This window comes from Triturus cristatus, chromosome 7 (genome assembly GCF_964204655.1).
Source record: "Triturus cristatus chromosome 7, aTriCri1.1, whole genome shotgun sequence".
Classification (NCBI taxonomy): domain Eukaryota; kingdom Metazoa; phylum Chordata; class Amphibia; order Caudata; family Salamandridae; genus Triturus; species Triturus cristatus.
The window spans coordinates 708,226,900-708,254,139 of NC_140590.1; the positions used below are offsets into that span (position 1 = coordinate 708,226,900).

Sequence of the window (27,240 nt, forward strand, 5' to 3'; positions counted from 1 at the left end):
TACCAGACAAGCTCATGCTTCACACTTTATTGCTCTATCAAGTTTGCTCTCCGCTTCCACGTCGGGGCTCTCGCCCTCATCTGTATTCTGTGGCCTGCCCTATGTCTTTGTTTGTGTTACTACTGTTGAATGAATGAATAAATAAGTCTTTATTGTATAAAATATATTAAAATATTCATACAATAAAAAAAGACGTTAAAATCACTGCGTATCTACAAATATTCCATAAAAGCAGCATTTCAGACACAGTTCCTTAAAGACTACATTAGACATAATCTAAAAATGTAGTTAACTTCCCAATAAATTGACAATCTGTCGTGTAAAAACAATACACAACAACCTTTCTGATGGATCTACAATTGATTGCAGTAAAGGTTTTTTCCTGGTATTCTTTTGAGCTACTGGTATCAACAGGAAGCAAAATCTCATATATTTTTGTTTATGTCAAATTAGAGGCCAAGTACTCTTGTTTTAGTCAGGAATATGATTCTGTTGTATAATGGGCATTTCGATATTTCTTCTAAGGAGCCTATTTATTTATCGTTTTCCGCTCCACACAGGGTAAACTGATGAGCTCTGCAGCTGGCGGCATGTTGGTTTTCACAATTGTTTATTGAATGAACACAGGGTCAGCCCCAAGTTCACATCTTGGTGGTTGATTATCTCATTGTAGATCATAAATCTCATTGTGTCTTTTTTCGCATTTGCGCAGTCACAGAAATAGTTCAACATCGCTGCTAAGCGGCAATCAGTAAATGAGAGCAGTGTTAACTCCAGCCACAGTTTACATTGGGGAACTGATGAGTGGCGATTCAGTGAAAATCTAAGCTCTTTCATAAAGATTTTATCCAGGTTGCTTGGGGTTTTTTCTGGCAGATCAAATGCTCCCTACTGTGGTCTAGGCACTAGTTTCCTTTCCAGCACCCTTAAAGACTGACAAGACTCCATGTCCTCTGTTTGTTCTCATAAACCTTTTACCTGCAAGTGAGTCTGTTCAGGCCTTTATTTATAAGCTTGAAAGAAGACCTGTCCAGCTTAGTTGGTTATCAGCTGTTAGGCCTAATTAATGATAAGTTGGTACTTTTTTCCAAAGTGTTGACTTCACTTGTTGATTTAACGTGCTTCCAGACTTTCCTAAAGAAGTCTTTGTATTATTAAGGTTGACATTTATGTCATTTTTGACATAACATTTTTGTCGGTTTTGTAACTGCAGTTAAAGTCCCGACGGGGTCAGTGAAAATAAGATGTGGTCAGCATATGCCAAGCAACTGATTGGTTTTCCTCCTAACTTGGGGGCCAATCCCTCTGGAGCGTTTAAAAGGATTTATAAATCCGCTGTGTACAGTGAGAAGAGTAGTGGTGCTAAAATGCATCCCTGTTTCAATCCATTGACAGTGGGTATCTTTAGGGACAAAATATTTTTTGTCAATTTAAACTGTAGCCAAGTTTTGTCATGAAGGTATATAAAAAAAATTAAAATGTAGGGGCTAATCCCATACTTATGCAATTTCTCCCAGAATTTTTGACAATTAACTTTGTCGAAAGCCAAGTAGTAATTGATGTAACAAGCATATAAATTGAGCTTTCTTTTTAGGGTTTTGTTGACCAGTACTTGTAGTGCAATGATATTGTCAACAGTCGACCATCCTTGCCTGATTCCAGATTGCTACACGGGAATGAAGTCGAGACCAGACACAAATAATCTATCACATCAAAACCTTGCAAAAAGCTTCCCTTCAGCGTCCAACAAAGCGATAAGATGATATTTGCTTGGGCACTGCTTTGATCCATTATTGTGTAGTGGATGTATGATCACCCTTTCCCAGGAGGGCGGGAAATTCCCTTTTTCCAAAATCTTCATGTACAAAATATACAATAACTCGCACCAGAGCGGAATATCGTTTTTGATCACGTTAGTAGGTATCCCATTCGGACCTGCAGCTCTCGAAGGGCGAGATTTCCTTACTAACCCCTTTATTTCTTCCTTGGTAATCCCAAGATTCAAGTTGCAGTAACTTGGAAGCTCCAAGAGGTTGGAGCTACAGCACCCATGCAGGTTTTCCACATGCTTTTTCCAGTCCTCATGAGATATATGGAACTCTGGCAGTTTTATAGAATTGGTGCTCCATCCGACCAGGGACCAAAATAATCTCCAATTACGGGATTTAATAGAATGGTGCACTGTTGTCTAGGCCAGATCTTGAGATTTCTTGCATAGCTCTCAAAGTTCATGCCGAAACCGACTCTTTTTAAAAAAAAATTTTATTGCAAGATCCCTTAGTTCTGATCTCTTTTTTTTTTGGTATTACTCTTAATATTTTGTGATGGTTTCTTTTTGCATAAGTTGTCAAATGGACCGTATTTTTAGAAGTAGTCCCCTGTTGAACTAGAAGAAATGAAATAAAATATTTTATAACAATTTTTCCCAATTGTTAATCCAGTTAGTATACAATTTCATAAAGGAAGTGTTTATGAAATTTTGTTTACTTAATAGTGCCAACCCGTATTTAAAATTGGTGTTCCGTTTATTTGATCTTAGATTGGTAGAATTACTGCTACCCTCAAGATACCGATCATGCGGCCTCCAGATATGATAATTGAAAGCCATATTTATCTATTGTGGATTATGGTGACTTTCTTTTCTTGAGATCATCTGATATTCTTGACCCAGATAAAAAGAACTGTAGTCTAGAAAAGTGAATTAAATAATACTTTGAGATTTTGTAGAGATAAAGGTTGGGTTTGCCGGTTGATCTTACACAAATCTTCCATTTAGAGCACAAAGTCCGAGATCTGTGAAGAGTTGCTACTGTTGGCCGTACCCCTATTCATTTCTCTTCACTGCAGTTCTGTAATGCTCTTGGATCCACACTATGGTGTTTCCTTTCAGATTTTTCATGTCTGTATTTTTCTTCTATCGTACACTTCTCTTTGCGTTGTTTCTATAATAATCTCTATACTATCTTACCCTCCATTTGTTCGATCTCCTTTGTGATACTTTTGATGCTTTGTAGTTCAGCAGTTGCCTGTTTACTCTTTTGCTCTACTGGGCAGGCTTCTAATACTGCACCTGGATATTCACATAGTATGTGAATGCATTGGCTGAATACAGGACCAACTCACTGTACTTGAATGTGACACAGTAATTTTAACTTAGATTGTAGCAGCGTGGCTATGTTTTTTTGTGGGTGTACTAAGGCTTCAGCTGCTTTTAGTGGAGTTGAACTTGATCACTCGCACATCGGTAGAGTTGCTACTACAAATATGGGGCCATATGTACGAAAGTTTTTTCCCATAGATCGAGAATGGGTAAAACCCTTTGGTTCTGCTTTATTCAGGCTGTAAATATGTCAGCACTACATCTACACAGTTGTTCCCCTCGTTTGCATTTACGTTAGGTATGTCTTCAGCTAAGCAGAAATTACCTATTACAATCTGTTACCCACACCATATATTTTTGGGGGCACCTCTAAACCATGCAGGGATGTCTTTTCAGTTCAGTAATGTGTATCTACTAATTAATGTTGTTTGTGGAAATATGATTAATAGAGTCTCATTGCATATTCCAGCTACTGTCAGAAAAGGACTTTTGCTTACTTTGCCCCCGGTGTTACATCTCATGATTGTAAAGTGTTCGGTCAAACAAAAAAGATCACTGTCTGCTTATAAAATATATTTAGTTGTATCATTGCTTCAAGTGACTTCAGAGTGTGTAAAGTCTGTGACAGCCTTTTTCTCATTTTGATAATGATATTCCTTTTGCTCAGGTGTCTCCAACTAGTCGACCACGAGCTACCATTAGGTCTCAGAAACTTTTAGAGTAGCTCACATCCTTGAGTTTATTTTAAACTAAGAACTGCAATAAATACGTGTTGTATTTTTCTTTGAGTTAAGGAAAGGCTATGTTTATTTTACATAACTATCAGGCTGCAGATAGCAGAGCCTGATAGTGAGCAGTGCTCCACTCAGATTTATGACCCCTGTGGACTACAGGGACTACAGAGTTTCAGAACTGAAGCACTGAGGTATTTAACTCTTAAATAAAAGTTTCTTAAATAAAAGTTATCAACTCAATATTGGAGCATGAGAACAAAATGATATTTCTAAATACTTTTTAAATGAGAGAAAATTAAAATGAAAACTTAATTTAATTGTTAAGATAACTCTTCATTTTAATTTACTCCCTTTTCAAACTGTCACATTTACAGACTGTTGGCATCTTGCACCCAGGGGCTGGTAGACACAGTGTCATCTTTATAACTGAAAAATAGTCATTTTCTTTTAAATTGTAGAAAATTAAAGTGAAGAAACATCGGTATGGTTGATTGTGGAGGTCCGACTGCTGGACCACTGTTGCGGCGGTCAGGAGAATGCCGCCAACCTGCATTAAGAGTAAATCGCCAGGTAGGCTATGTGCTGGCAGCGGCATGCTTAGGCTCACAGAGTGAGCCTGAAAGCAATGCCTCCGCACTGCAGCGCCTGCACTGTCGTGCGGGGCACAACATGTGCCCCTAGCCACCATGCCCAATGGACAAAAGCACCCGGGGGGCCCAGCTTGGGGACCCTACTATGCCTTTCCACCGAACCTTTCATGGCGGGGACCCTGCCATGAAAAGGTTGGCGGAAATGCAACTCAAAATTGGCACAGCAGTGCTGGCACTGCCACAGTCTACAACTCGCCCTCCGCCCCATGCCTTCCCCATCCGCCGTGAGATCCAGGATCCTGGTGGTAGCAGCATTCTGACCGCCATGCATGCAATTGTGTGGTTATACTGCTTACTCTGTGGTGGTTTTCCTGCTGCTGATGCCTGGACTTCCACAATCTTATTCAGACCCTTAATGATTTTCTCATGTTTAAATTAAGCCAAATAAATCCTAATGGTTTATGATGCATATTTCTTCACTTTAAATTCCTCACATTTAATTAAATGGCTTATTTTCCAGTTATAAATACGGCACCATGATAACAGCCCTCTGGAAGTAATATGCCTGCTGTTTGAAAAGACACTGACATGGGAGAAAATTAAAATGATGCGTTTTATGTAATTCATAAAGATAACTCTTCAGTTAAAATTTTTCCCATTTCAAAGTGTTGTATTAACACACCGCAGGCATCTTGCTCACAGTGGCTGGAAGACACATTGACATATTTATAACTAAATTTCTTCCTTTAAAAAAAATGACTGTATTTTTCAAAGTGCAGAAAAAGGTTCCTTATTACAAACATTTCTGCAGAACATGTTTCATAAATCCCCTCAGGCTATTGCACTCCCTGACGCACATGACAGCCATATCATGCTACCCCACATTGTATTGTTCAAAGCATAGTATTGGGCTCCATGGAAATTAGGTTTGAAGTCAAATGAAGCTGGGCTAGGGGGTGTCTGGTAACAATGCACAAGTTACATGGCCTTCAGTAGTCTCGCCAATTTTCACTGATCCGAAGTAGCTCTCATTACAGAAAAGGTTAGAGACCCCTGCTTCAGCTTCACTAACAGATGCATCGAATGTTTGCCTACACAGCAATTATCTCCAGCCACCCTACTTCGTCTGCCACTTAAAACAAATCTCCAAAGATTGCTGAAGTCTTTTTTTCCTGCACAACTAAAAATGTATCTTGTAAAATAAATCCCTGACAATTTCACCATCAGAATTATCAAGTTTTTTAAATCTTAACTCGGTCTGTGAACTCTGAAGAAGTGCCAAAAAGCTGATGGTTTGTGCAAAGTTCAGGGTCTAAGTGCAAATGTTTAGGTTCAAGTAGCCTCTCCTCAGTTTGAGGTGTATCGTGAGCTGTATTTGATACATGGCCCATGACATATGGATACATGTGACATGCTAGCCAGAGCTGTGGAATCTTCTAAAATGTCTACATGGCGCAGGAACAGAATGCTTCGGAAATATACTTGGCCAATATAAAAATCCTCTTGTCCTATTTGGCACCAGGCAGCGAGATGACAAATTATGGTAATCGTCTCATATCAGAACTGTGATCCTACCATCGCTTATTTCGGGATTTGGATTCTAGCAGTACACCGATTTTAGGACATTCATGATTAAACCGGGTTCTGAACACACCAGGGATATATTTTGTCAAATATTTGAACATGATCAGGCTCTGTTTATGAATACTTGGGGTTTAAAGCAGTTATTTAAAAAAACATGACTGTAGACATCGGAATACTGGTGCACTTTCATTGTGCAGGAGTTCTGGTTATAGCAGAGTTCAGGATACGCCATAGTTGTAATTGTTTCATTGTTATCTTTTCTGACAAAGCATCTCTTGGATTGCTCTGCCATATTTACATTGCCTCATGCCCTCCATTTATTAACCCAGATTGTATGTGTGGTCAGGTGCCTCTTGAGGAGCCATGTGACCACTCACAATCTGACCATCACCACTTTCCCACATTGTTTAATTCGTGGGCAGATTGCTTTGTCTCACTGTGCCTCAGTTTCCTAGTTTGCCATGATAGCGAGCATATTCCAAATGCTTGCTCAATTACAGTTTTGATTTTCCAGCTGGATTAATTCTGCAAGATTCTGTCTAGTGAAAATGTAATATGCTAGATTCTCAAAACTATTTATGTATTTGGTTTACATGTGTAAAATTCGTTTTGTTGGTCATAAAGATTTACTCGTCGGAAGAATTGTGTTTGAGAAAATCTACTTTCAGGGTGGTCTGGAAATAGATTTTAAGTGGTAGGTCCCGGGCTGGAATGCCTGGTGAGTTGATGCACACCCACAAACTTGGGTGTTTAAGGGTATTTACCGACTTCTCTCCAACTTCTTCCCCTCTGGAAAATATCAGAAATGAATTCCTGACTGGAGCAGGAATAAAACCTTTTCTAGGGTGGAAAGCGACCACCCCCGCAAAGAAAAGATGAGGATTGGGGGAAAAGCGTTTCTCTATTGTGGTAAATATTTCATTACCGGTACTATTTTTTATGCGGTAAAATCTAGTAAGAATAACTCAGTAAATATAAGAGGCAGAATCCGTGGTATTAGAGGTTCTAAAAGGCTTTATTCCTTGACAAAGGAAATACAATTCGAATTGTAGGCTTCTATTCCATCACCACGAAAGTTCAGGAAGGAAGGGCATACATTATTGACAGATAATCAGTTTTATAGGAAAATGCATTACAGTGAAACAGATGCAAGAGGCGTAACAGCTGATAATACAGATAAACTGTGCATACGTAACTAATAGAGGCGGACATATGGGCGTAATTTAATAAACGTCATTATACATGATGTCACAAGTGGGTGGATCCATAAAAGAATCCTGCAATGTCAGCAGAAATATTTGACAGAGATGCGCGCGCAGCCGCATGACGTGTGATTGACGTGCAACTAGAGGGTGAAGGGGACTTGACTTTTAGCTCTACATGTGGAGACAGAAGTCTGGGGGTTATGTCAACCTAATCCCAAATCATATCTAATATCCTATGTTTAAAGAACTGTGTTATCCAAAAGGAAAGGTCTCTAGGATAGAATCTATTCTATACTGAAGGTTAGTGCGTGTACAAGCGTCTAAATGTCTACATGAGATGCGAGGGGGTAGGAATATTCCATGGTAACGGGGCCTATGAATTACTTGCATGTGGACAGCGAGGCCTGGCCCTTTGCACGGTAGCTGGAGGAATGTTTACCTAAACTACTAGACAGGAATGCATCGGATGAGGAGCGGAGTAGATAATCTTGAAGGTGAAATACAGTTTTTGGCAGGCAACAGGCTGGATCAGGCACCGTTAGCCGCGCAGCGAGTAGGACAAAGTTCATGGATACAGATGTAGGCTCAGACTGGAGCTTTCAGAGGCAGAAGGCAGGAAAAGACTTGATGACAGAATTCTGGGCCTACTCGCCTGAATCTGTAAAATGTGGAAAGTGAACCACATAAAGTCGGTGGCCTTTCATACTTAGGAATGGAATATTTGACCCATTCATGGCGGATCTGAAAGAGGAAATGTTGACGGTGGACGCACATGTATTTGCGTCTTCAAAACTGGAACTGGAGGGAACATACATGTACTTATAGCATGCACATGGAGCCGTTGGGGTCTACGATAGGGGACATAACTGATCACAAAATTCATATTTCCTCATTCCCTCCTTGTCCCCTACGGACCCTCAGAAGATATCGATCTTCATTAATCCATCGATCTGTTCATATAGCATCATTTGTTCTTCTTTCTTCTTCCGGGATCTTGAACGAAAACTTGGATGTAGGATACACGATGTGGCACACAGACCACAAATCGCTGGCCCACATTGTAGACATAAGCAGCAACTGAATAGTATGAGAAAGCCAATACCTAGGAAGGATAGGATTCTCCATCCCCAGGCTGACAACACGCTCCAAAACCAACCGGACCAAGTCCAGGTGCCTGGACTCTGGTGTATCTGGCTTATAATCTTATGAAGGCGGGTTATGGCTTTATATACCGACGGCGAATTTTCTGGTATGAAAATGCAGCAACTTGATCCGATGACCCTACAAGCTCCGCCCCTATCGGCCAGGATGACGTCAAGGACAAGACGATTTTGAAGCACAACAATCCGCATAGCAGACTGTTCTTCGGTTAAATTGCCTAAGGCGGAAATAGTCTTGTTCACTACTGCTTCAAGGGTTCTGGTTAATCTACGTATCAGCTTACTATTAGTGACTGTACCTATATAGGGAAAGAACCCTTTATTGAAATCTGTGTATTTTTCCCATGCTGTTTCAGTGTAATCGACAATTGGGAGATCTCTCTGTTGTCTATTGTGTACTAAATGGGTATTTCTGTGATAATCAGGAGGAGCTAGGAAAACAGGTGGTAGAAGGAATGCTATGTAACAGGTACCATCCCAATCTAAAGGTAGACATATATATGCGGTCTGGCCACATATGAAGTAGGAATGATGGGAAGCTCTAAATGTAGACTTGCCTTGATCACTGAATTTTATTACAGTGGTGCATTTACTATGGCCCATGTGTATGGAACCATTCTTTCTTACACATAATTCCCCTTTTACTGGGAATACTGACATGGCAGGCAAGATTGGTGTAGCTTCGGATTCAACGTTCAGGATCATGAGGTTAAGTGTAAAATTACCTAGTCCATATACTTCATTTTCTAGATCAGTTCCTGTTCTCTTGGGAAGTCCCTCCTTGTTAGGGTAGCAGACTTTAAGCAAAACTAGGTTCAGGTTTCCCCATACCCAGTTGTCTTGATAAACTGCGGAATTTGAATCTAGGGAATTAATCAAACTAAACCATGCTCCACAGGAGCCATTGTGTGTGAACGGATAGGGAAAGAGGGGCAAAACTCCCTTATAGTTCTGATAGGGAGGGAGTCGGCCACATATCCAACAATTTGTGGCATTGCTGGTCTGATGGGAATGATGTAACATACTAATGAATGTGTTGTTGCGCAGCGCAAATCTATAGGACAACTCATGCGAAGGTAATTCGCTAAAAGAATGTTCTGCAGTTACATTGTAAGCACGCTTAAGAATAGGGTAATACATGTGCAATAGTAGGCTGGAAAAGATGATCAGAAGACTTAGAAAAAACAAAATTAATAATGTTACTGTGCAGTGACTACGAAGTGATTTACAATACGCATGCTTTTTAAGCTGCATCTGTTGATTTCTTTCTCTATTCCGGTCTAGAGGATACATGTCAGAGACAAATTCAACCGATTCACCTTGGAGAGGACTTAAACAATCAAATTGTCTGACTTGCTAGACCTTAATTTTAGTTTGTAAAGTTCTGGTTTTGACTGTTCAACCAAGGGGAGCTTTGAGTCTGTCTGTGAGGGAATACAAGGTTGAGTATTCACACTGGATGGTAGTCCATAAAATTTCTTGATATGACTCGAGTGCAACCACCCTTTTAGTCCCTCGATCTTTACGGCTGTCCTTGTAGTTAGTAGAACTAGCTTCGGCGACTTCCACCTAGGCTCCAGTTGGGTCTTCCGGTCGAAATTCCGGACCAGAACCAGGTCACCAGGAACCACGTCATGGGGCTTCCCCTCAGTATTATCGGGAAAAGCTGCGGCTACCTGTGAACGACAAGATTGTAGTGCAGACATCAAGGAAGCCAGGTAATCTGTCAGCATATTACAGTCAACATCAGTGATTTTGCGAGGTATAGGCATCCCCCACATATTTGGTGGTCTACCGAAGATCACCTCGTACGGGGATAGCCCTGTTCGAGAATGTGCTATCATTCTCATGTAAAAGAGCGCAACTGGTAAGGCTACTATCCAATCGACACCTTTTTCTCTACATATTTTGGACAATCTAATTTTCAGAGTTTGATTATGGCGTTCCACGAGACCTGCTGCCTCGGGATGTCGGACACAGTGAAATTTCCATTGGTAGCCTAACAAAAGGGAAACGTGTTTCATTAGTTCGGATGAGAACGGCTGGCCGTTATCTGAGTAGACAACACGTGGTAAACCGTACCGTGGGAAGAATTCTCGAACTAACTGTTTGGCAGTAGTCGGGGCAGTGTAATCTGAAACCGGGTAGGCTTCCGTCCAACGGGAAAGAGCACAGACAACTACGAGAACATATTTGAATCCTCGACATCGTTCCATCTGGATATAATCCATCTGGAGGACTTCAAAAGCATGATCGGGAGGTTGAAATCCACCCTGCTCTACGGGGATGCTTTTACCTGGATTAAACTGACAACATATCATACAGGTACAAACTTTTTGTTTAGCTGCTGCTCGCAAGTGTTTGTTGAACCAAATGTGTTGAATGCTGTCTAGCATAGCTTTTTCTCCTAGGTGCGCTGGACTATGTATTGTGTTAATGATGACTTGAACCATGGAGTCGGGAAGAAACCATATAGATTTTTCCTTCGTCATCCATCCTTGATCCGTTTGGATCCCTCCTAATTCAGTCCATTTCTTTATTTCTTCTGGTGTAGCATGTGTCTGTATGTCAATTACATCAAGGGCGGGATCCTTAACTGTCATGCAATGTGTTGGTGTCGGAACTATTGTCTTTGTCATGTCAGTTGTGTGAGTCTGATTCTGAGCAGTCTGTTTAGCTGTTCTGTCAGCTAGGTCATTACCCTGAGAAATGATGTCGGTAACTTTTGTATGGGCTTTGCATTTCATAATCGATATTGCAGTGGGTAGATGAATCGCGTCCAATAGGGTTTGAATGAGGGGTCCGTGCTGGATGTGGGCACCGTGAGAAGTTAAATAACCTCTCTCCCGCCACAGTACGCCGAAGTCATGGACGACTCCGAATGCATAACGTGAATCTGTGTATATGTTGACTTTCTTATTTGTGGCTTGAATACAGGCTTGTGTCAGAGCGATGAGCTCTGCTGCTTGAGCTGACAAAGTGTTAATACGATTTGTTTCAATGACTTCAGTGTCTGTTGTGACTGCGTAAGCGGCCACTAACTCTCCTGTACTTGTTCTCATACATGACCCATCTACATACAATGTCACGTCTGGATCTGACAAAGGGATATCTGTCAAGTCTTGTCTGGGTTTCGTCGTGATAGCAATGACTTCGACACAATCATGTGCCAATGGGTCTGTTCCGCCCACTGGTAACAGTGTGGCAGGATTTAACGTATTACAACGTCTGATTTCTATGTGTGGCTGAAATAATGTCAATTCGTAACCGGTAAGTCTCGCTATAGTCAAGTGTTGTGTTTGTGTGCGGTTCAAGAGAACCTCTACTGCGTGTGGTACTTGTACTGTCAATTGGTGTCCTAACACTATGGCATCGCTTTGTCTGATTGCTAAAGCTGTTGCTGCCACCGATTTCAGGCACGCAGGAAGAGCCTGAGCTACTGGATCTAATGTACTAGAGAAATAAGCACATGGTTTGTGTGATCCTGCTTGTTCCTGAGTGAGTACTGACAAGGCAGTACCTTCGCGTTCTGTAACAAAGAGTGTAAACTGTTTACTGTAACATGGTGTTGCTAAAACAGGTGCTTGGCATAAAGCTTTCTTTAAGCTTTCAAAGGCGTGTGTATGTTCTTGAGTCCAAGGGAGGACAGTCGATGTGGCTGCCTCCTGTGTTGTCAACTGGATGAGTGGTTTTGCTAGAAATGCATATTGAGGGATCCACTGCCTACAGTATGAAGTGAGGCCTATAAAAGCCCGCACCTCCTTTTGTGTCTTGGGTACTGACATGTTAGCAATTAACTGGATGCGGTCGGGTGTAAGCTGCCTTCCCTCCTTGGACAGCGAGTGCCCAAGGTAAACAACTCGCTGGACACAGAATTGCAGCTTAGAAGGGGACACCTTGTGCCCCTTGTCGGCCAGAAATTTTAAAACCGTCAGTGACGCTTTTTCACATTCAGGTTCGCTTCGGGCGGTGATCAGCAGATCATCGACATATTGAAGCAAGGCAGTGTTAACTGGCATGTGGATACTGTCAAGTTCTCGTTTCAGTGCTTGGCTATAGATGCTGGGGCTTTCTGTAAATCCTTGAGGTGCGCGTGTGAATTTAAAACTTCGTCCATTTAAACTGAATCCGAACAGATATTGACTTTCCGGATCTATTGGGACGCTAAAAAAGGCATTCTTGAGATCAATTACAGTGAAGAACGTTGCTTCCGAATCAATAGCAGTTAGTAATGAAGAGATATCTGGGACTACAGGATATTGTGGTACAATACATTTATTTAGTTCGCGCAGATCAATAACTAATCGATATACTGGTGGTGCTTTTGGATCCGTTCTTTTAAGAATCGGAATTATCGGGGAATTACATACATTGGAGTCGGTTTCGACAACCACTCCTTGTGCAATGAGCTCGTCAATGATTTGCAGCAAAGCCACAACAGCATCTGGTGGTAACTTGTATTGTCGCATTCGTGGTAGTACTACTCCTGTTTTTAGTGTAACTCGATATGGTGTAATGTTCATGCAACCAACATCAGTGGGGCCTTGTGCCCATAAATGTGTAGGTAAATTCTGTAATCGGTGATCCATATCTCTTGACACGTAGTGACCTTTGAAGTCACGTAGAAATAGTCGTACTCCTTCCGGAGAACAACATATTATAGCTCCTAGAGCTTTCAATGTTTTTATACCTAACAAGTTTTCTGGACATGATTTAGTAAGCAATAAATCTGTAGTACGTGTCAATGGACCAATCGTGAGTGGAAGAGGTTGTGTTACGTCATTAATTATGGGTTTTCCTGAGAATCCAAGGGAAATATTCTGTGAGCCTGAGAGGGGTGCCCCTGGAACTTCACTGCGTCTTATAGTTGTTCTGCTTGCCCCTGTATCAAGTAAAAACTTTCTGTCTTCCCCTAATAGTTCACTATGTACATAAGGTCCCTCCTGGTCTACAGGAACCTCAATAAGGGGTAAGCCAACTTCCCTCTCTAGGCTATTTCATGTATATCGCTGATAATCGGGATAATCTGCTTGTGCATACTGATACATCTGTTGTGTTGTCGCTTGTGTTGCAGCAATAGGCTGCGTTTGTGGTGGTGCTACGGTCTGTTGTGGAGCTCCCTGTTGCGGAGCTAGTTGTTGCGGAGCTAACCTAGGTTGTGCATGCTGAGGGATTTGTTGTTGATTCTGATCCTGTCTAGGTGGACGTGGTCTCTCCTGGGTTCTACCTGTAGCAATATTATGTTTCAGGACGGGACAATCGTGTATATAATGACCTTGTTGTTTACAATAGTTGCATGTCCCTTTCGTAGGACCTGCGGAGTCACCCTTTTGATGACCATCAACTGGGACTGACTGAGCAACAAGCATTTTCATTTTTGTATCTTTCATACGTCTTTGTTCGTGTTCTTGTTCTTCTCTAATTCTATTGTGGTGATATTGTAACATCTGTAACATCTGTGATGGGGTATTACCTTGCCAGGTACTTTCGAATTTCAATACTCTATTCTTGACTTGTAGTAGAGAATTTTCAACTAATTTTGTCACAAACAGATGTGGATATGACTCACTACTGGCTTTTATGCCACTATTTATACCAAAACATTTTTCAAATCGGGAATAGAAATCACTAGTGTTTTCATCTGGTTTTTGTTTACAGGCTGATATTGCACCCCAGTCTTCCTTTTTCGTAGTTAATAAACGTGGCAGTACCTGTACTAGTAGTCCTGCTAGTGCTGTAGTCTTTTCCCCAAGTCCTGCTCCTGCAGCTCGGGCCCTTTCTTCGTTTTCTAATGCTGTCCAATCTATCTTTTGGTCTCCCACCTCCCATTCCTTTTCTTTGAGTTTCTCGTAAACACCGGCGGGTAATAGGACTTTTAATATTTTCATAATGTCGGGGTAGGTATACTCTCCCATGAGTAACATGTCTTTTATCTCGCGATGGAAACCTGCTGGGTCCTTGTCATGGCTGGGTACTACTTTCTTCATTTCTAATAATTCCAGTTTAGTTATAGGCGTGTACACAAACACGCGTGTAAAGTTATTACCGTCACCTCTGATTGGGTGTACTTCGCGTAACGGGTTCTGTCTATCTATGTGATACATTTTTCTTCCCATAATGGGAACTGGAACGTGTTCTGGGCATACGAAAGCTGTATACTGGTTTCGAAATTCTAGAATTTCATTAATTAAATCAGTACCTGACCCTCTCCATTTATTCGTGAGTAGTTCTGTCAATATGTCAGGTAAGGGTCCTGGATCGGAGTGTTGGCTTTTATATAATATAAGGAGGTGTTGAATCATGTATATACTAGCTAAACGCTGTTCGTCGGGGTCAAGATTCAGAAACGTGTGCGCTAGTGCATCATCATTGTATTCGCTGGGACTATCAGCCCATAGTACTGCTGACCTGGCTAATTCTTGTTCGTCCATGGAATCGAGCATATGATACCCCCTTCGATCTCGGAGTAATTTATCCACAGCTTGAAATAGGTGTTCAGGGGATCTTGTATTTAACATAGGATTTGGAAAATGCCTATTATATTCTGGACGTATTGGACGTATCGGGTCATTAAAGCTTTTAGTATTATTATTATGGGGTCTTCCTCTACCTACATAAGCTATCGTTTCTAATTGTTCTGATTCTTGCTCCTCCTCTTCTTCTGATTCTACTCTGTCTGTTTCTCGTCTTTCTTTATGTATTCGTTCTACTTCCTTGCGGATCTTTCGACACATGGCGATTATACACGCCTGTTTATCATGTTTCTCTTCTGATATGTTCTGACCCCATTTGGCAAGTTTTTGCATGGTATCATGATCTGCCCCGGGCCTGTCTTGATTCCTAATTACACAATTTATGAAAAAACGTAGTAGTTGTCTTTGTACATCCACTTTCTGGTATTCCATAGCTTCGTTAATACTTTCTGAACCTCGCCCTGTTTGGACAAAGCGATATATATTGTCTAGGTGTTCAACCATTCCTGGTATCGTCATTAAATATAATGTAGCTCGTCGTATACGTAGTGATGATATGAGCAGTTTGTCCTGCCTACCTGGCACTGGATCGTATCTACAATCCACAAGCTGTTCTTTAAACATGTCGGATGTCGCTAATTGGGGTGTACGTTGGAGTGCTAAATCTCTAAGGGTCTGTTTATTTTTCGGCGGGGTGGCAAACATGTCTGTCGTACCTCCTGTAGCACCATCTGAGGTGCTAGGCACGAAAGGATTCGTTGGACGTAGGATAGAGATTGTAGATGTGGGAAAAACTGTAGACACAGACGGACCTGTGGGAACTTGTGTAGGAGGTTGTAGTTGCGGGGATACAGACGGATGCTCTTGGTGTTGAACACCATCGGCAAGCGGTGTGTGTGGTATGGCATTAGCATACTCGGGAGCTACGTCATCTAAATAGGAGGAAAGGAAAACGTCCTTTGCTGTTTTGGGATGTGTTTTGGGATGTGCTTTTATCGGGAGCAATGGAGAAGTTAAGTCTTTTGGTATTTCCGGGGTAGCCTTAGGTAACCCTTCGGTCAGAAGAGGATACATACCATTCATAAGAGTGTTTCTTTGTCTATCTACTTGTTCTGATTTTACTCGGGTACCTTCCTCAATTAATAGATTTTCTCGGGTTTTATTTAAATTCTCTCTACCTTTCTCTTCCTGTCTGAGCGCTTTTTCTGTACGTCTATATGATTCTTTACGCCATAATTCAATGGCATCTTTCTGTGACTGTCTGGCTTTCTTTTTCCATAATTCTTCTTCTACTCTCATGATGCAATCTGCATCCCAGGTCCCTGCTGCGGGCCATCTCTGATTTTCTGGCAAATCCTTGGTGTAGTCCACCCATAAATCAAGAAATAATACGGCATCTAGGCCATGCTTATGATACATAAAATACCCGGGAGTGTCCCTAGGTGGGATGGGAACAGCTTCTTCGAGTACCCCTTTTCTGGTTTTGATCTGTCTTAGTTTCGAGAAGAGCGGCATTTTTGGACCTTATTACTAGAACACACTTTATACAATGAACACAATAATGAACAGTCATTCACACCACAATATATATATAAAACGTATTAAAACATTTAACAGTTTAACGAATGATGATAACTAATAGAAAACTAGTTACTGACATAATACTGACACTAGATAATACTTGTTTATATGCAAGACATACTATATATACTGCTAAACAGTACAGATACACTGCTGAAACAGTGCAGACCGGATTTGTGTACCCAAACCCGTCTTGACCGGCACAGACTATGTGCACGTTAAATGCCTCCCCGGCAATGGTACTCACCGGGTAGCTCGGAACGGAAGGCCTCGGAACGGAACTGAAACTGGACCGGACTGGACTCGACTCGACAGGACTCGGAACCTGGTGGGCCTCTGTATACCTCGGATCTTGCTCTCTCAGCTAGGCTCTGGTCGGGATACTTCGCACTTCTCACCGCCTCGTCTGGGTGTTGATCGCAGCCTCAGTCGCCCCCGCTTGGCCGGAGGGAGATACAGGAAATCCTGCAGGTACGCGTTTTTGTCCGTTCAGCCGTGGCAGGAGACCGGGCCTGCAACGCACCTCCGGCGCGTGAGATGAGAAAGTGTCCCTGTTCGGGCGCCAATTTATGTGGTAAATATTTCATTACCGGTACTATTTTTTATGCGGTAAAATCTAGTAAGAATAACTCAGTAAATATAAGAGGCAGAATCCGTGGTATTAGAGGTTCTAAAAGGCTTTATTCCTTGACAAAGGAAATACAATTCGAATTGTAGGCTTCTATTCCATCACCACGAAAGTTCAGGAAGGAAGGGCATACATTATTGACAGATAATCAGTTTTATAGGAAAATGCATTACAGTGAAACAGATGCAAGAGGCGTAACAGCTGATAATACAGATAAACTGTGCATACGTAACTAATAGAGGCGGACATATGGGCGTAATTTAATAAACGTCATTATACATGATGTCACAAGTGGGTGGATCCATAAAAGAATCCTGCAATGTCAGCAGAAATATTTGACAGAGATGCGCGCGCAGCCGCATGACGTGTGATTGACGTGCAACTAGAGGGTGAAGGGGACTTGACTTTTAGCTCTACATGTGGAGACAGAAGTCTGGGGGTTATGTCAACCTAATCCCAAATCATATCTAATATCCTATGTTTAAAGAACTGTGTTATCCAAAAGGAAAGGTCTCTAGGATAGAATCTATTCTATACTGACGGTTAGTGCGTGTACAAGCGTCTAAATGTCTACATGAGATGCGAGGGGGTAGGACTATTCCATGGTAACGGGGCCTATGAATTACTTGCATGTGGACAGCGAGGCCTGGCCCTTTGCACGGTAGCTGGAGGAATGTTTACCTAAACTACTAGACAGGAATGCATCGGATGAGGAGCGGAGTAGATAATCTTGAAGGTGAAATACAGTTTTTGGCAGGCAACAGGCTGGATCAGGCACCGTTAGCCGCGCAGGGAGTAGGACAAAGTTCATGGATACAGATGTAGGCTCAGACTGGAGCTTTCAGAGGCAGAAGGCAGGAAAAGACTTGATGACAGAATTCTGGGCCTACTCGCCTGAATCTGCAAAATGTGGAAAGTGAACCACATAAAGTCGGTGGCCTTTCATACTTAGGAATGGAATATTTGACCCATTCATGGCGGATCTGAAAGAGGACATGTTGACGGTGGACGCACATGTATTTGCGTCTTCAAAACTGGAACTGGAGGGAACATACATGTACTTATAGCATGCACATGGAGCCGTTGGGGTCTACGATAGGGGACATAACTGATCACAAAATTCATATTTCCTCACTATGGGGAAAAGAGGTTTCCCAGGAGAAAGGTGTTAAAAGGTGAATATGCACTTTCTCGGAAGATTTCTCTTGATCAAATATACAATATGCATTTGCTCAAGCAAAAATTGAATTCAGAAAAGTTTTCAAGGAGTATGTTTTCCTGCCACACTTCCCGAAAGTCGTAAATATGTTGTTACAGCATCTGAGCTAGAAACAATTGTAAGCAACTCCCACCCCTAGCAGTCTCCTTTCCAGGAGAAAGATAAAAGATCGGTTGAAGAGGGTTGAGTGTCTTATAAAAATGAACAACAATGTAAAAAGATGTACTGCACCAACCTACATAGAAGGTGGAGAAGAGCCAGGCGTTTACCATTAACGGTTATATTTAGAACATGAGGGATCAATGGAACTTTGTAAGAAATGATCTCAACACATCTTAAAGGTCACTCTGCTTCTTAGTTGGTGAGGTTGGTCCCAGGATTAGCTGTCAATGGTCGCAAGATAAACTGCTAGGTATATGGAGGGAGTACCCAACCAAGTAATTCAAACAGCATGGGACATTTTTCATGGACTTTAGATAGTCACCACCATGATTGCAAAAATAAGCAGAAGCCTCTAGAAGACAGACCTTTTCTTCTTAATTACTTTTCCTACTCGATTAGGTGGTGTTGTTGCGGCCCATGTTGCTTTAAAGTAGATTTTTTGCATCCTTATTGGCCTTCCTTCTATTGATGAGGTGTGCGGTGTGTAGTGTAACAGTGCATATAGCGAGGGTCCAGTAGGGGTCATACAACCTACCCTCCTCTTTACACAAGAAGTGTGGTCTTTCTGCTGCAGTCACTCAAGGTAAGGGTGGTCTCTGAATGTTGGGAAACATGTTTGCCATGGTAAATGTTATGCCTTACTCAGACATTCTGTAGCTCGGTTTGAGTGGTCTGAGAGTTGCTATTTATGCGTACAGTTCAAGGCAGGCATGCGGAAGCCCAACATTAAGGCAGATTAGTGTTCATTGGTGGGTCCTTCCGATACCTTCTCGTGGTCTGATAGCATTCACTAGATCTATGGCAGTAGTACTGAGTGGTGGGGATTATCGTTTTCCACTAAGTTCCCGCAGTCTAAGGTACTATTACTCTACAATTTATTAGCAAATTACCTCACTTAATACACTTGACTCTTCAATGGGTTCAAGATTTTCACAAGAAGAGAAAAGTATTTTAGCTCGGCTATAGCATGACATGGCAATCACATTCAGTATAATTGTTGTGCAGTCAGGGTTGTTGCTAATCTAATCTCACTGGTATAAACACTCGCCGCTGACATCTGATGTGATTTGCAGGTCACAAATATGAACCGTGGGAAGTTGAACTGAGCCTCCTGGGTTTGTACATTCAGTATCTGTTATTTGATGCACTTGTAAACAGCAGACATTTAGTAATTGAAAGATTTTTTATTTTTTGTAAATACATAATACAAAGTAATGGGTAACTGCAAGCAGATAAGCTCAGCAGTGTAGCTCCTACTAAGCAAGGTGCAATTTCTTCATACTAAAATGAGATCTTTCAGAGACATTCAAAGATCTTTCACACCAAAATATTTTTCTTTTCAACTAGTTATTTTGTGCACTTTTATTAATGCATAATTTTTTCCACTTCTGGTGCAACATCAAAAGCTTCCAAGAGTTGATAGTGATTTTGCCGATTTGAGAATTCCGCTTTCTCAAGGCTGGATACAAATTTGAAATATATTTAAATGTGAGATTCGTAAATAATTGAAGATTATTGTTCAGCTATAAATGCTAATTTTAAGCTGTTCCTGAATGTATTTATATATCCTGTAAAATAGAGAATGAAATGTGGTCTTGTGTTTGACTGTGGGCCAAGGAGGCGAAAGTTCTGATTTAACTTTTTGCACGTAAGACAGATTTATTTTCTTCTACCACTGTTCTCTTTAGATCTTAAAGTGAACATTTAGATTTAAGATCGTGTTTTTAACGTGCAGCTCAAACACGTCTTCAGACTGTATGCACTTTTCAATGTCGCTTGAAAATACAGTTTAGAACGTAGGAGAAGGATGTCAATTGTCTGTTTTTCCTTCTGCGTTTTGCAAAGCTTTTCTCATTCTTCATCAGAACACATGTTGGGGGTTGACGCAGGTGTATGGAGTCTACCCACTAATTTTAGGTCTCGCCTGAGCCAGCGCATGCGCTGCTCAGCGAGACATTTAGTATTGGGGTTTTCAAAGTGCTACCAGACGCTTTTGCTGGCCCCAAGCTTGCGGTTACGCGCACAGCCGCCATCTGCCTCCCTTCCAGCGCGAACACTTTCACCTTTTCCTGTGCTGCCACATGCGCGAATCACTAGCATATTTTTATTTTATCTTCCCTTTCTATCCCGGTGCGCTTTTGCTCGCGTGCGCGCACACAACTCCCGGTCGTGGCCACACGTCTTGCTTGTTTATCTCCTTTTCTGTCTTTGATCCTTCACCCATCCCCCTTCTTACCACTCCCTCTGCGCTCATTTTGTTAGTCCTCCCATTCAGCTCTCCAACTCTCTCATCTTCCTCCAAGAGCAAAGAGGCCCCTCCGAATCCAGTGCTTATATAACTGCTGTTGACTGATGTTCAATACTATATGGTTTTTCACGACTGGGCGTCTCATTTTGACAAAGCCCAAGCGGCACCGCAGTGCTCTAGAGAAAGTGGCCCTTCCTCTGTCCTCACTCCCGCCCTACGAAGAATTTATGGAGGAAGGACAGTAAGTGTTGAGCTACTCAATGGGGCACGACTTTCTCTTCAGCCGCGTGTTCCTGCCCCTCTGTTCGTTCTGTGCTGTTTCTGATTTATGTATGTAATTGTATTTATATATCACTTACTACCCCTGACGAGGCGTCAAAGAGCTTTTTTTCTGATGTATGTCTGATCTGTGTTTCTCATGTCTGCGGTCTCATACCACTGTGTGTCGCGTGTCTCTTTATCTGTGTGTGACTTTTGCGTCTGTTTATATCTGCTGCCCATCGCCTCCGATCGGATTCAGCTCCCAGCGGTCATAGATCTCTGCAGTCTTCAGTCCATCAGATAATTGTGTTTGTGTCCAGTCTTTCTTGGCGTCTACAGTCTGCAACGTTTGATATTTGTGCCTGCAATCGCCTATCTTTGAACTTTGTCACTGTGTCTAGTCTAGATTATGTCTCTGATCTTTGTCTCTACCTCCTGTCTCCACATCCCGCATTGGTGCCTTTATCTTTACAGTTACTTAACACGGTCTGTCTCTGCAGTCTCTGGGCCTCTTGGCACCTCCGTCTCTGTCTCTGATCTGTGGTTGCAGTCTCTGATCTTTGACTCTTCCGCCGCCTTATCAAGCCTCAGTGTGCACTCCCTGCACATCTCTTACCACAGTGTCTACTGTCTCTAACCCATGTCTTTGCAGTCACCTGTCTTAACATAGTCTGTGCACCCTTGATCCGTGTCTCTGTCGTCGGCTGTCTGGTCCGTGTCAGTGGCGTTGTTCTCTCTGGTCCGTGTCACTGTCCCAGCGATCTCTAATCCATGCCACTGTCCCAGCAGCCTCTTGTCTGTGTCGCTGTGCCAGTGGTCTCTGGTCCACGTCTCTGCTCCTCTACCATATAGTTTAAAAACATTGGCAAAGCCAGTAGCTCTAGCTAAGCACTTATAAGGTCCCAAAGGCGAGACCTATTGGCTATGCCAATGCTTGTTTAGAAAGTGGAACCCGTTCCCCCTTAGCTCCAGACTTAGAGGTGTCACCTCATGCCACAACACTGCAGCTGCTGACATTTGAAAACGCTGTTATGTCTGAAACCTGGCCTCAGGATGTTTGTATACGTCCATCTCACTGGCATTATCCCCTTTATTTTGTAGAATGGCTCAGGAGTGAATTGTGTTTTAATTTCTTATCTGAGGAATAGAGAACGTCTCACCATTAACCCTTATATTGCCTAATGAACTGAAAATGTGAAACACTTGTGTCCTTTGAACTTGAATAAAGAATACCAGCAGGAAATACATATGCATTATTGGGAAGTTTGATGGATAAAATAATTCACTCAGCAAATTTTGTTACCTCACTAATAGCAGTTTGAAAATGTAATTACTGAGTTCCACTTGTCAGTTAAAAAAATATTACCACTTTCGGAAATTTACCAATCCGATACGCATTAGATACACGTGACTTATAAAAGTAAAAACAAAAAAATAATTTTTACATTTCTTTATGAATATTTTAGTGTTTTTTGTAAAGTGGGATCTTGATCCTTATTAAAGTGAGGATTGTTATAAGTGCATGAAATCACTTCTTGTGACGTAATTTGGATTACATATGTAGTAGTATTTCTTATTGGTCGTGATCCAGCACGGAGGACAACATTTACATAATCTCCTTAAGTCACAGATCCCTATTCACAACAGCTCATTCATCCATTGGTGGGGCCCATAACACCAACACGCTTCCCATCCACACAACTCACTCGAATCTGTACACAGGAGAAAGGCTGCTGGACCAAGTGGGTACCTTATTATCTATCAGGACTAATTTCCTACTAAATTTTTTATATATATATACAATTAAAGTCTAGAAAACATTTGATATCTTCAGCGATTTATTTAAGAACCACAAACTAATTTCTTGTTATTTCAATTTGTTTATCTAAATCGTTTAGCTATTCTTTTATCCTTACATCTATATACTACAACTCATAATTTGAATTGGAAAAGAGTAATTAAACATTTAGAATCTCATTAATGCATACATTTTTATAAAAATTCGCAGTAAATCATTTACCAATAATAGTTGGCGAATAGCTTCAAGTTGACCACATAGGAAATAACCCAAAGACAAACGTAGCCGCAACTCCAACTGGAACTCTTGAACTCCTTCCGAACCCACTAACTCCAACCCACTGCAACTGCAAATTATCTCCCAAAGAAGAACGGAGAAAATGGATGACAACCACCAACAATGAAGTAAGAAGGAGAAGAAGAACAAGAACAAGAGCGCCCGCGATGATGGATGAGGGGTTCGTATATCTCCTTTTTCCTTACTTCATACAAAAATATGGCAACTTTTAGGGGCAGACCAAATGTTCTGATTGGACAGTTCGGGGTTATCAATAGTTCATTGCACTTTTCCCAGAGCAAACTGGTTCTGCATAGTGACTTTGCACAAAGTTAATAAATTGTCACTTTCCCTCCAGGTCTCATACATGGAACAGTAGATGTATTTTTTCAAGGCAAAAGGGTCTTACTGAGAGGTTCATTCTTTGTCTTTTCTTTGGTTCACATTTTGTCATCTTCTGGCTTTCGGTCAAGTCCCCAACACATCGACCTTGGCAAGGAACATGATGTCAAGAGTTCATGTCGCCTTGTGATCTCCAAAGCTATCTGGGCATGCGCAGAAATTATCGCGTGTACAGGGTGGCATCTGCTTCAGAGAACGCCATCTTGAGTACTGCAGCCTAGTAGGCCCGAACATTAACTAAGCGTAAATAGACCTAACAGCAATTAATATGTAGAAATGAAGATTCTAATGTTCAAACCCGCACTAATCCCAATATATATTAGTATTTCCCTAGCTGCAGCGACATTTAAAGCAATAATACTTACCACACGATAACTTTAAGCCACAATTCAATCACAAAGCAACATAAATCATGCAATTTTACTATTTCACCACAATCTAAGGTTAGTTTGTGTACCATTGTTAAATATTTAATTTTGCCACCGGGGGGGCTCAGAAGTGGCTTCCCGACTTTATTGATACTTTTGGCTTGGTAGATTGTTGGAGGCTGCGGCACCCCACTCAGCGACAATACACCTTCCATTCCGGGGCCCACGGGAGTCTCTCCCGGATTGATTATCTGCTCACTCTGGGGGCACACGCCTCTTTTGTAACTGAGGTTAGGCACATGGCACGGGGCATATCAGATCATTCACCGGTGTGGGCACGTCTGGACATGGGCCGGGTGGCGGGGGGCAGGGTGGCTCCCGTTAACCCCTGGTACTTTCGGGACCCCAAGCTGCGCAGCGCGTTGCTGAAGACAGTTGACCACTACTTTCGAGAAAACCAGGGCTCAGTTGACTCCGCGGTGTCCTTGTGGGAGGCTTCTAAGGCTGTACTGAGAGGAGAAGCCTTGTCCCTGGTAGTGGCCGCCAAGCGGCGGAGAGATGCCGAGGTGATACAAGTGGAGGACGAGATAGCGGCTTTAGAGTTGGCCTTGGAAGGGGATGTTGAGACGTCCACGCTGCACAATTTGAGCCTGAAGCAATTGGAGTATAGGGATCTGGTGACAAATGCCGCCAAGACCCTTCACAGGGAGCAGCAGGGGCGGTTGTATGATGTTGGAGATAAGGCCGGGAAATTGCTGGCATGGCTGGACAAAAAGGAGCGTGTTAATCGTGTGGTGCCGGAGTTGTTGACGGATGGGGGAGAGGTTGTCACTGATCCCGACGGTATAGTCCGGTGTTTCTCAGACTATTTTCGTACGGTATACGCCTCGGTCTCGGATAGATCGACTGAGGACTCGTGTGATCTTCTGCGTGACATCGCTCTGCCCTGCCTTTCCGCCATTGATAGGGAGGATCTCGATGGTGATATCACTGTAGACGAAGTGGCAGGTGCTATCCGTGCGTTGCGCTCCGGCAAGGCTTCGGGCCCAAATGGTCTGCCGGTAGAGCTGTACAAGCTTTGTCCGGATAAGTTTGCTCCTCACTTGACCGCCATGTTCGTGGAGGCGCGGAGGAACGGGTTTCTTCCGCTCGATCAACGGCTGGCGACGATCGTGGTAATACATAAAGACGGAAAGCCCCGGGATAGGTGTGGCTCCTATCGGCCGATCTCGCTCCTCAACGTCGAGCCGAAAATCCTTGCCAAGATTCTTGCGAACCGCCTGGTCCGGGTACTTGGCGACTTGATCCACCCGGATCAGTCGGGCTTTATCCCGCACCGTAACACTGCACTAAACCTTAGACGCCTCCACGGAGTGATTGCCAGGATCGGTACGATACGAGAGCCGGCTATTGTGGCGTCCCTCGACGCCACGATGGCCTTTGACACGGTAGAGTGGGCATACTTGTGGGCGGTGCTGGCCAAATTCGGCTTCGGGCCTGGATTCGTAGGGTGGGTGAGGCTGCTCTATGAGGGGCCTCTTGCAAGCGTCGTGGTGAACGGGCGGGCGTCGGCACCTTTCGAGCTCGGTAGAGGCACCCGGCAGGGTTGCCCCCTGTCGCCGTTGCTGTTTGCCCTTGCTCTTGAGCCGTTGGCGGCGTGGATACGGTGGCACCCGGATATACGTGGGCTTCGCTGGTCGCCTGACCACGAAGACCGTATTTCACTCTACGCTGATGACATTCTGTTATATCTTGCCTCGCCTAAGAAATCTCTGATAGTGGTTTGTGACGTCTTGACATCTTTCGGTAGAAACTCGGGCCTAGTCATTAATTGGGGGAAGTCACACTTGTACGTCCTGTGTGGGGATGTCCCGCCTGTTCCGCGTAACTGTTCGATCCAGATAGCCCAGCAGGGCTTTTTGTATTTGGGGATCTATATTTCCACCGACCCCATCTTGCGCTACGAGAAGAACTTGCTCCCTCCCTTGGTGCGCCTGCGGCGGGATGTGGCGGGCTGGCGGCGATTGCCGCTCTCCCTCCTTGGCCGCGCTGCACTGTTTAAAATGATGTCCCTTCCCCGTTTCCTCTATGCCCTGCAGAATACTCTTGACCTGGTCCCGGCCAGCTATTTCCGTGAGATCGAAAGCCTCCAGCGCGCGCTCTTATGGGACGGGCGTCCGCGTATCGCAGTCGCTAAGTTGACGCTTCCGTGGTACGACGGTGGTATCGCGCTTCCAGACATTCGACGTTATTACTGGGCCACCCAGTTGAGCGCGATTAACCATGGTGTCTATGGTCCGGCGCTCAGCCCTGGCTTTGCCATGGACCGCTGGTTGCTCCGTGGGGGTAATTACCACAGAGCGTTGTATTCGAAATCGTCGGACCTCACCCTCACGGGGCCCACCAGAGTGGCTGTCCATGTGTGGAAGGTGGCGACGGACTCGCTGGGCTGGAGGGGTAAGCTTACCCTTGCCACCCCTCTGTTCGACTCCGAGATTCTGGGGAAGCTTTGGCGCACAAAAGGGTTCGAGAAATGGGATTTGATCGGCATATCCAGGGTTGGAGACCTTTTGGTTAAGGGTAAGATAAAGTCGTTCGAGGAGCTGCAGAAGGAATACGAGCTGGGGAGCACGGAGTTCTTCCGATATGCACAAGTGCGCCACGCCTTGCGGTCAGTCCTTGTGGAGGGGGAGAAGGTGCCCGAGTCCTCCCCGTTGGAGGATCGGATCCTGGATGGTCACATGCCAGAGAGCACGATTTCGCTCATTTATAAGAAGCTTATCAATGTTCGGGCGGATCTTCTCCTAGGGTTTCGCGCCCAATGGATAAGGGACGGCCTTGAACTAGATGATGAGGATTGGCAGTACGCAGTTTCTTCTCCCAAAGAGGTCGCTATCCCCGCGCGCCTGCGGCTGGTGCAGCTTAAAATACTCCATAGGGTCTACGTGACGGGGCCCAGGTTGGTTCACATGGGTTTTTCTGAGGAGGGCCTATGTAAGAGAGGCTGTGGTATGGTGGGTACCTTCCTCCATATTATTTGGGAATGCGGTGCGATTATGGAGTTCTGGAGGCAAGTCCATGAGGTGATGGGGGAGGTGACAGGAATTGTTATGCAGCCTGAGGCGCGATGTTGTCTCCTGAATGTCTGGAGTCCTACTGACCACAACGCGGCACAGACTCAGTGGGTGACCCTGGGGAACATGGTAGCCAAGCGTGATATCGCTCGGCTGTGGGGCTCCAATAGGCCGCCCACATTGACAGCGTGGATGGAAAACATGGACTGGAGCATGTTTAGGGAGAAGACAGTGCATTGTGCTCGGGGGCGCCCTCGGAAATGGCATGCTGTGTGGGGGCCATGGAACCAGTACAGAGGGGACATATGCCTGCCCCCCGACCCGGATCCGCCTGAGGAGCAACTTTCCCCTTAGTCCTTTTCCGGCTTTGACTTTCC

The 27,240-nt window shown here is 43.4% G+C and overlaps 1 protein-coding gene across 2 annotated transcripts in view; it reads left to right on the forward strand.

Moving 5' to 3' along the window:
- Nucleotides 1–27,240, forward strand: part of NPLOC4 (NPL4 homolog, ubiquitin recognition factor) — a 453,775-nt gene that overhangs the window by 926 nt on the left and 425,609 nt on the right. The gene's annotated exons all lie outside the window — the stretch shown is intronic.